This window comes from Pinus tabuliformis, chromosome 3_2, assembly GCF_031772625.1.
Source record: "Pinus tabuliformis cultivar Carrire ecotype Pingquan chromosome 3_2, CPIR1, whole genome shotgun sequence".
NCBI lineage: Eukaryota > Viridiplantae > Streptophyta > Pinopsida > Pinales > Pinaceae > Pinus > Pinus tabuliformis.
This window is the reverse complement of record NC_142302.1, coordinates 819,027,254-819,038,171: the sequence shown is the minus strand read 5'-3', so window position 1 is coordinate 819,038,171 and position 10,918 is coordinate 819,027,254. Positions and strand designations below refer to the sequence as shown.

The 10,918-nt window shown below is 37.8% G+C and overlaps 2 long non-coding RNA genes across 2 annotated transcripts; both read right to left on the bottom strand.

Moving 5' to 3' along the window:
* Positions 1 to 1,117: 1,117 nt before the first annotated feature.
* On the bottom strand, positions 1,118 to 1,496 carry LOC149183171 (uncharacterized). Its single transcript, XR_016257670.1, has 3 exons — positions 1,425 to 1,496; positions 1,243 to 1,303; positions 1,118 to 1,145 (listed from the first exon to the last, which is right to left on the bottom strand). It is a non-coding gene; the product is annotated as an uncharacterized LOC149183171 (long non-coding RNA).
* A 6,601-nt stretch (positions 1,497 to 8,097) lies between these two features.
* Positions 8,098 to 8,801, bottom strand: LOC149183170 (uncharacterized). The gene is made up of 3 exons (XR_016257170.1): positions 8,729 to 8,801; positions 8,547 to 8,607; positions 8,098 to 8,449 (listed from the first exon to the last, which is right to left on the bottom strand). It is a non-coding gene; the product is annotated as an uncharacterized LOC149183170 (long non-coding RNA).
* Positions 8,802 to 10,918: the final 2,117 nt, after the last annotated feature.

Genomic DNA, 10,918 nt, shown 5'->3' with positions numbered 1-10,918 from the left:
CATGCAGTTCTTGAAATGTTATATATGTTAATATAAGACAATGGTCACCTACAGATACTGCATCAATAGCCTACGGTTGCATAGTCAGTATAATACGCTCAGAACAGAGTTAGTTCTTAGAGCTGTGGCAGAGGTATGTGACTGTATCAATAACCGTGAGGTAAAATAGAGAACAGAAAACAAATAAAACCTAGGGAAGGTCTAGATATGCCTGGTAGGAAACCAGGTTATATAATACAGTAACTTGCACGGAAATAATACAGCATAGTGATATGTCAACATGAAAACGGAATAGCATTAGCAATGTACAACATGTATGTCGAAATTGCTTGGGCAGACCCTAATGAGGGTTACCATAGGTTACTCATATTAACAGACCCGGGTAGGGTTACAAATCCATGTGACGGACCTGTTAACAAGTAAACATAGCAGAACCAGACAAACGCATGCATTGTTACCAGTTAAGCTAATGATATCAGATTTATGATCTATAAATTTAACAAATAGTAAACTGACATTCAGGGTCATTATAATGACTGTCGCGGAGGAGGTAGACGCTGCGCTCAACACCTGAAAGCAGTGCTATCTCAGTAACGCATTAAAGGAACTGTATACATATATAAATGGAAACCGTGCAGAATGAACTGAATACATATGGAAACCCCAAGAAACATGCTATATTAATACACACTGAAGTAAACCTTAAGGGTCACGAATCTGTGGCATAGACGGTAAATGAACATACAGAAGAAAAACCCAGTATATAAGTTTCCACATGAACTGACTAGTAATATCAAAATGACCATTCGGAAATATGGTATAAGCTGAGAAGCGAAAACAAATGATCATTAATAGAAAACAGCAAAACATGTTCATGGCCGAGAGAAGTCCGGCTTAGAGATCGGTGGTAAATCCCAGCATTATGAAAACAATATATATAGACCTTCATAGACTCGGTAAAACTCTGAGAGCTTTTCAAATATACATCCGGTGACATCTTAACACCTGAGGGCCAAGCCCCAAAACAAATGAATAAACACAGTAAATGGCATGAAAGCCTATTAAACCCTAAAGGCCGCAAGACAGACCGGCTCGAGGAGACTGGCCGTATAGGCATAGTCAGGGTATGAGACAAATCATCGAACCTGAAACAGGTAACAAACCATAACCCTGCTTCAGCTCGAAGTCGTTCGCACAGTAAATCATAACCATTAAACTGGGGAAAAGGTTATTCGACCATACCTGTAGATTTCGTTAAGGAGCCCGAACCCTTCTGCACACGGTAGGAGAAGCTACAAAGGACCTGTACATAACCCTCAAGACGTTTATGCAGCCACAGTTAATTTGAGGGTTACAAATAATAAGGAAAGCTGTAATTAAATTGACTGTATTGAGAACGTGTAATTACTTCCGACCATTCTTACCTGAGGAGTATCATAGACACCGGAGTAGTTGCAGAGAGTCTGAGGGAGAAGTATAGGAGCTCGGCTGTCGCGGGGTGTAGCAAATGGACTCTGTCCGAGGAACCCAGTGATTAAGTATTGTGTGTCAAACCCTAGATCAACCGGAACCGTTCGATGAAGAGGATGGATCACCATCGTTGAATTGAGTGGGAGGTCTTGGCGCGGAACCCAGTGTGGGTCAACTATCCACTGATCACCTGCCTTCACGTGAACTGGTGCCATCTGGCCACGGTAGAGGGTGAGTTGGGTTACTACTCACGCACCACCTGGCACACCGTGTAAATGACAACCGAATATGCCAACGTATATACCATTTGCATTAAGTGTTGGTTCAAACGTTAAGAAACGGAGCCCATGTTACAAGCCTGAGATTTATTAAGGGGTTTACATTTATATAAGTTTATTAACATGCGGACCGGTGTGAGCACAAATATGTGCTAGTAAATGTAAATAGATTTAAAGGGGTTGAAAGATGGACCCTCCTGTTAATTTTTTTTTTTATTTATGCATTTAAATACGGAAGATCGTGACAATGTGGTATCAGAGCTAAAGGTTGCAATACTGGCGCCTTTGGGAATTGGTAAGTGGAAAGGATATTGGAGTACGCCATCAGTGGGCATTAACTCAGGTATGAGTTAAATCATTCGCATATTCATTTATGTCGTACACTACTATTGGCATGACAGATGTGATTCATGTTATAACTTCTTTGAGAAGTAGGTGATAAGTTGTTGCATAACTACGTTCATAACGTTGGATTCCTGATGAGGATAAAAGACAATGAAACTTTTGTCGCACTTAAGAACGATATTGAACACTCATTGACGAAAGTGACAATCAACTACCAAGTTTGATTTGCAAATATGGCAATAACAATGATGTATTTAATGAACAAATTGAAGTTACAATGAGCAAAACTCAGGGGAACATCCTTGAATAGGATGAAAAATTGTTAAAAAGGACATTAGAAGAACCCCTTTAGATATTGAAAACATGCAATGAGTCAAGCAGCGAGACTTAATTGTCATACCTAACTTTTGAATCAGTCTTGTCATGGATGCATGAAGACGATTGGTGGTTGAGATTGGTTAGTGTTGTATGACTAACCCATAGAACTTATATGCATTAATTCAATTGAACTAAGATCGTTACAGATCGTAACGAAGTGAAGGTTGATTGATGTCGCATGCATGAAATGTTCGTATGAAGATTTTATTTTTGTTACTCTCTCGGTGCTATAGTCCAGTTGTGCACGAGAAGAGTTCTTAATTTTATTCACCATGAGAATGCATGATGAATAGTATATGCTTATGTCCTAATAGTTTTCATGATGATTACCCTCTAATTGACTGAAATCCATTAGCATGGTATGTGCTGATGTTAATCATTACTTGTTGGGAGAAAAAAAAAAACCATTGGAGTCTCGATTAAATGATGGTTGAATTTATCTCCACTATGGGAATGATGGATTTCTGCATTCCAGTGTGAAGTTAAGGGTAGAGGCATGTTCAGTGGGTAACATTTCTAGGACCCATTCATGGTATAATTACATGTGATAATTATTCATAAATAAACTACCTGTGTTAATACAGTTGTCAGTAAACTCTAATTACCTTCCCCAACCATAGATGCTTCGAAAGGAAAAGGAAGCAAGGAGAAGGAAGAAGACCGTGCTGTAGGGACAGACGGAGATGGGAAAAGAAATCGCTAAGCCTGGTGATGACCAGATAGAGCAAGCTTGGGTATCAGAATCTTGCAGAAAACTCTAAGTCTGGAAATGACTAGATAGTGCTTGATGTGCATGAGAGTATTCCCTTGACCATGCTTAAGGAGTTGGAAAATGATAACTATAGTGTATTGATGTTAATGATTTTCGTAATGCTTCCTAGAAGTCATTGTTCTGAAATAGACACATAGTACTGTTATGATAGTTGTTGCGTCTAGCATCAAGTGGTAACTCTGGTGCGTGTGTGACACTTAGGAGATTATGCTTCTAATCGCATAAAGTAGAGCCATTGCTTTCGGTAAGGGTGGTTTAACTTGTTAGTTATGCATGTTGATCCAGGGATAAGATAAGTGTCTTGTCCACTTTCTTGAAGAACACATATGAATGTCTTATATGATTTCTTAGTAGAGAAAGTATTTGAATGCATGCAATAAAAGAATGGTTCTTTTATAGATTTTCTTGGTAAAGAAAATGGGATAAGGCATGCAGTTAAAGATTGACTGTTTATATGTTTTCTTATGATAATACTTGCAGTAAAAGAATTGGTTATTTTATATGCTTCTTAGTAAAAAGAATTGGTAGTTCCTCCTAGTCGGACTACATGTGAGTCTTGTGAGAGAAATGTTTGTCTCTCGTTGTTTTCTTGGAATAAAATCCTTGCTAAATATAGCCAAAGTATCTTCTTGAGAGAAGAGGATGAGGCATATAAATGTCCCGAGGACATAGCATGGAAGGTGGTCAAGTTTTCTTGAATTAAAATATGTATCTTTATTTGATAAAAGCTTCTTGGAAAATATATATATATATATATATATATATATATATATATATATATATATATATATATATATATATATATATATATATAGATATGCTAATTGCATTATGATTCTAGTTAGTCTCTAAGTTCTAGTGAAATGATTATGCATTACATGCATGATAAAAGATAACTAAGGATGTGCTTCTAGGCACATAGATATTTATCCCTAACTTCTTGAGGAAAGAGTATATTACCTATATACATAAATATAGTCTCATCCTAAGAGTATGCATACTTCATGTATGAAGATAAAGGATTTTAAGAGAGTTCTTGAAAATGGAAATAAAGGTTCTGTCCTTTAAGAACACATTAGAATAGTGTTCATACAAGAACCAAAAAGTCTTAATTGTTTCGTGAAAGGAACTATGTACATTAAAGTAAAATAATTGTGTTAGGAGAACACATGTTGCATATTGGTAGCTATTTTGACTTTGGAATTATGAGTCTGTGTGTACTTAGAGGAAGTGGTCTGTTAGCTTCCTTGAAAATAATACTCTCTTGGAGAGATTGTCTTGTTGGAAGAGCTGTGTTGATTGCTTGATTTGATGCATAAAGGATAAGTAAACCTTGTTTTTGTATCTTGGTTTTTATGCCGAAAGATAGACATCTTTAATAATTTCTTGAAAGGGAATCTTGAGAAATCCTCACATCGAAAGATAGAGAAATGAGGATTAAAATGACTTCCTTAAGAAAGAGGTATGTGATTTGTCGTATGAAATGATGGTGGTCTTCTAGTGAAGGGAGCAAGTGTTGCATACATTAAAGAAGGGCTTATATGATAAGCAATGGTATGTACAAAGATTAGTCATCGTGACATGAGAGTTATGTTCTCGTATGTTAGAGAAATTATGTTTAATTACACTAACAATGCATGACCAAAGTTAGCATAGTAAACATGAGATAATACTCCATTAATGATGATTTGAATTGGGACAACAGACTATGGCAAAATTGGAAATGTTTAGATTATTAACTCAACTGTTGTTGACATTTATACATTAATGAGTATTTGCATATGCTTTTATACATGACAATATTGTATGCATGAACATTCTTGGAAATGGAATACGTGTTAACTGATGCATATTTATAACTAACGTTGCTGATGGGATTAAGTAGTGGTAGCTTAATGGCAACAAGAAAACTCATCACGTAAATTGCTGCAATGTGAAATGCAATTATAGATGAGAAAGAATGATGTTATATGATATGCATGAATTATGTTATTTGGAAAATTTGCATGCATACAACGTGTATGATGGATATGTTTCCCATCAATCTTGATGTTGTGGACCCATGTTGGGGTTAAGTGTAAATGCATGGTATACATGCATGTTTGTTGTGCTAATGATAATGTTCATATGGTTCATTATGTAAATTACTTTGAGGAAGAGTATTAAAAGAGAAATATTCATGCTATGTCTGGTTGGGATCAGATGGCATAAGAGGAAAGAATTTCCTGTGTACGCTACGTCTGGTTAGGATCAGATAGCGTTTACTGGCGAGACCAGTGTGATTGCGGTCAAGTAGGACCTACGTTTACTGGCGAGACCAGTGTAATTGCGGTCGAGTAGGACCTGCAAGTGCTTGGGTTTTGGCAATTACCTGCCCGGAGGGGTTGATGGTACTTGTCTGCCCGGAGTTGGGTTGATGGCAGCTACCTGCCCGGAAGGGTTGATGGTACTTGTCTGCCCAGATCTCCTCTCCTTAGAATTCTTGAGCTGGTTGGCCAGTGGGATTCTATGTTAGACCTGGTAAGGTCTTTATCAAAGACACTGTCTGGATGTGAAAAGGACTCTATTTGGTTGTGAGAACCAGTTTCCATGGATTGGGAATTCTTTAGTCCATTGTGGTCTCATGGCTAAAGGAATTAACTAATCAGCTATATGTCATGTTAAAAATGAATTTTACATATAGTTGTGTAAAATATGTTATGCACATTTAACAAGAAATGAGCTTAGTGCTCAATAAAGAATAAATGGAATCTTATTTCCTTTATTGTGTTATTAATGTTGTGAACATCTTAGTGGGAGCTAAGACAATTCTTGCTTAATACAGTGATTGACTGTTTTGATTATTAGAGGGCTAGGTGCTCTTTTGGTACTTCTCGAAGTATTTTACGAATGTCTTTAGTAAGAATTCGTTTAGTGTGCACGTGAGCAGTGATTTATCATTTGATGATTAGTGTTAGTGCTCTTTAAGTACTTGTAAAAGTACTGTGATTTAGAAAGCATCTAACATTGCACAATTGATTGCTAGTCAAAAGTGTCTCATTTGACTCAAAATATAGTGACTAATGTGGTTGAATTTGTTAGTCATATATTGCAGGAACTACTTATCAAGGAAGGTTGAAGAATTGTCCAACCTCTATTAACAGGCTTACATGAAAGTATTCATGATTTTCAAGCATAAGATGGTAAGTTATGGTAAGTTGACACAGAGAATCGTTTATTATGAATGAATAAGGGCCAGGTGGTGGCGATTAGAAGTTGCATATTTTTGCAGTTACGAATGATTATGACTATTGATGCTTATAACTAATGATATTTCTTAAGACTATATCATTACTATTTTATTTGTCGTCTTTTCTTGGAATGAAATCTTTGATTTCAAAGAGAAAGGATCACATTTTGTGTGGATTAGATGGTAATACCACGAGTAAAATATCAAGTTCCAACGAAAGATGAACACCGAGGACGGTGTTCCTGTTAAGGGGGGAGTATGTGATATACCTATTATGATTAACCCCACGTAAGGTAATTTTAAATTACCAATCAGTTAATCAAACCTGCGTAAAAGTAATTTTTAAATTACATATCAGTTACAACTAATTCTTGGCATTGGTTAAATGGATCAGCAAGCACCCTAACAGGGGGGAAGAGGCAGAGAGAAGAATTCCAGGAGAGAGCAGACAGAGAAAGAGGTTAAGTCTGGTAGAGACCAGATAAACTGAGAAAGAGGTTAAGTCTGGTAGAGACCAGATAACCTGAGAAAGAGGTTAAGTCTGGTAGAGACCAGATAACCCAGCACAGGAGTGCATGTGTCTTGTTGAGGGCTGTAGGCCTGCAAGACTGCTCGGGGGGAGAATCCAGTGTGAAGTGGATCTCAAGGTTGGGAGGATAAGAGAAAAACTATTGCAGGTGACTTCTGCAAGTAAGGACATCGATAACGGAATAACCAGGTACGCATTCTCTGAACTAGCTAGCAATTAAAGAACAGGTACAGAGGAGGACAGACCGGTCACGGAACTTATCTTACTGTCATTAGTTACTGTAGTATGTCAATCTGATTAATGCATGCAGTTCTTGAAATGTTATATATGTTAATATAAGACAATGGTCACCTACAGATACTGCATCAATAGCCTATGGTTGCATAGTCAGTATAATACGCTCAGAACAGAGTTAGTTCTTAGAGCTGTGGCAGAGGTATGTGACTGTATCAATAACCGTGAGGTAAACTAGAGAACATAAAACAAATAAAACCTAGGAAAGGTCTAGATATGCCTGGTAGGAAACCAGGTTATATAATACAGTAACTTGCACGGAAATAATACAGCATAGTGATATGTCAACATGAAAACGGAATAGCATTAGCAATGTACAGCATGTATGTCGAAATTGCTTGGGCAGACCCTAATGAGGGTTACCATAGGTTACTCATATTAACAGACCCGGGTAGGGTTACAAATCCATGTGACGGACCTGTTAACAAGTAAACATAGCAGAACCAGACAAACGCATGCATTGTTACCAGTTAAGCTAATGATATCAGATTTATGATCTATAAATTTAACAAATAGTAAACTGACATTCAGGGTCATTATAATGACTGTCGCGGAGGAGGTAGACGCTGCGCTCAACACCTGAGCGCAGGACTACCTCAGTAACGCATTAAAGGAACTGTATACATATATAAATGGAAACCGTGCAGAATGAACTGAATACATGTGGAAACCCCAAGAAACATGCTGTATTAATACACACTGAAGTAAACCTTAAGGGTCACGAATCTGTGGCATAGACGGTAAATGAACATACAGAAGAAAAACCCAGTATATAAGTTTCCACATGAACTGACTAGTAATATCAAAATGACCATTCGGAAATATGGTATAAGCTGAGAAGCGAAAACAAATGATCATTAATAGAAAACAGCAAAACATGTTCATGGCCGAGAGAAGTCCGGCTTAGAGATCGGTGGTAAATCCCAGCATTATGAAAACAATATATATAGACCTTCATAGACTCGGTAAAACTCTGAGAGCTTTTCAAATATACATCCGGTGACATCTTAACACCTGAGGGCCAAGCCCCAAAACAAATGAATAAACACAGTAAATGGCATGAAAGCCTATTAAACCCTAAAGGCCGCAAGACAGACCGGCTCGAGGAGACTGGCCGTATAGGCGTAGTCAGGGTATGAGACAAATCATCGAACCTGAAACAGGTAACAAACCATAACCCTGCTTCAGCTCGAAGTCGTTCCCACAGTAAATCATAACCATTAAACTGGGGAAAAGGTTATTCGACCATACCTGTAGATTTCGTTAAGGAGCCCGAACCCTTCTGCACACGGTAGGAGAAGCTACAAAGGACCTATACATAACCCTCAAGACGTTTATGCAGCCACAGTTAATTTGAGGGTTACAAATAATAAGGAAAGCTGTAATTAAATTGACTGTATTGAGAACGTGTAATTACTTCCGGCCATTCTTACCTGAGGAGTATCATAGACACCGGAGTAGTTGCAGAGAGTCTGAGGGAGAAGTATAGGAGCTCGGCTGCCGCGGGGTGTAGCAAATGGACTCTGTCCGAGGAACCCGGTGATTAAGTATTGTGTGTCAAACCCTAGATCAACCGGAACCGTTCGATGAAGAGGATGGATCACCATCGTTGAATTGAGTGGGAGGTCTTGGCGCGGAACCCAGTGTGGGTCAACTATCCACTGATCACTTGCCTTCACGTGAACTGGTGCCATCTGGCCACGGTAGAGGGTGAGTTGGGTTACTACTCACGCACCACCTGGCACACCGTGTAAATGACAACCGAATATGCCAACGTATATACCATTTGCATTAAGTGTTGGTTCAAACGTTAAGAAACGGAGCCCATGTTACAAGCCTGAGATTTATTAAGGGGTTTACATTTATATAAGTTTATTAACATGCGGACCGGTGTGAGCACAAATATGTGCTAGTAAATGTAAATAGATTTAAAGGGGTTGAAAGATGGACCCTCCTGTTAATTTTTTTTTTTATTTATGCATTTAAATACGGAAGATCGTGACAGATAGTATGTTGTCGAGGACGACAACGATTTCCAGTGGGGGAGAATGTAACGCCCTACGTTCTTGGGCACGGGCGCGTGCTCCCTCCATCGTGAAAAATCGACTAAGTAAAAGTGCGAGCCGTCCAAGCATCACATGTGCACGCGGGTATGGAGGAATGTTCACGTTTATATATGGTGAATGGACAGCGTTCAAGCCGACCAAGAGTGCACCCACGTATCGGGCAAGCCGACGGTGAGGAGGAGCGCTAGGTGGGCGAAGCGTTGTGTGTTTGGAGGTCGGCCAGATGTTAAGGCGACAACCTTATGTGCGTATAAATGAGGTGAGCGCATGGTCATTTCAACAACGAACTCATCGCAAGTTCCTTCGCACAAGACTTGTGTACGCACAAGGAGCGAGGGCGAGTTCTACCGCAGGTCGCACAAGGGAGATGCGCCCGCCGAGTCGGGCGAAGGTTGTGTGAACGGTGGAAGGTTAGGTGGTGCGCACGGGCGCCCACCCACACGATATACTCCGGTTTGGGTACGGGTCGTGCACGGGTGCGCCCGCTCGCCCAACGCCAGAACTTGTATATGTAATCTTTGTATTTGGTGTACAGTTAAGGCAGACCGCCGTGCGTTCTTGCACGGGCGGGCGCCCACTTATTATTAACGCCGGTAGAGCGCGGCTCCCGATCATGTAAATTCTCATTATATAATAAAAGATTATTCTTTTATATTATTGACGAGTTGTATTATTATCTTTATATTGTTGATGGTTTCCGCACATTAATAATATGAATTCATGTTTATTATGAATTTTTAAGGCATAGTTCGTAAAGTTAATTAACGACGGATCAAGTTATTAACTTAGGCGGTGCCGCACCCAGCCAATTTAAGGAAAAAAGAATTGGGGGCATGACAGGCCGGTGAGATATGGGTGATGATTGCATTTGATATAGATTCAGATTTACAAGGTTCAATAAGTCAGAGTATCCTCATTTTTCCATTTGCATGGAAACGATTAAAATACTTGGAAAGCATTTTCCTCTCCTATTAATTACCCCGTAATGCAAAAATTGCAATGTATAGGTTGAGTGACTCATCTGTTTTGTCTTGTGTGATTTTTTCACGTCTGGTTAAAACTTTCTATTGAATACCATAGGTTTTGAATTACTATTATAAAAATTGTGTATCAATATTTAATAATTATTTAATTTATATAATTATATTAATAATTAATCTCATTTTAATATTAATTAATATAATTATATAAAATATTATTAAATATTATTTTTTAATCAGAAAGTATTAGTTGACAAAAAAAACATTAACGAACCTTTATTAATTATAAATAAATATAATCAAATTATAATATACGGAAATTGAATCCGATATAATTGACTGTTGCCTCACTTCAAATATTTAATATATTAGATTCTGCTTAGACTCAATTTACAACTATACATATATATTAATATAATTATTGTTATTAATATTATAATATATATATATATTTTTTTGCAATCATATATTAATATGATTATGTAATTTGGGTAGTTTACACATTCTAAATAAAAATATTATAATTTTAATTAATTCAAATATATAATTGTTAAAATGTATGAAATAAAAATTTAAA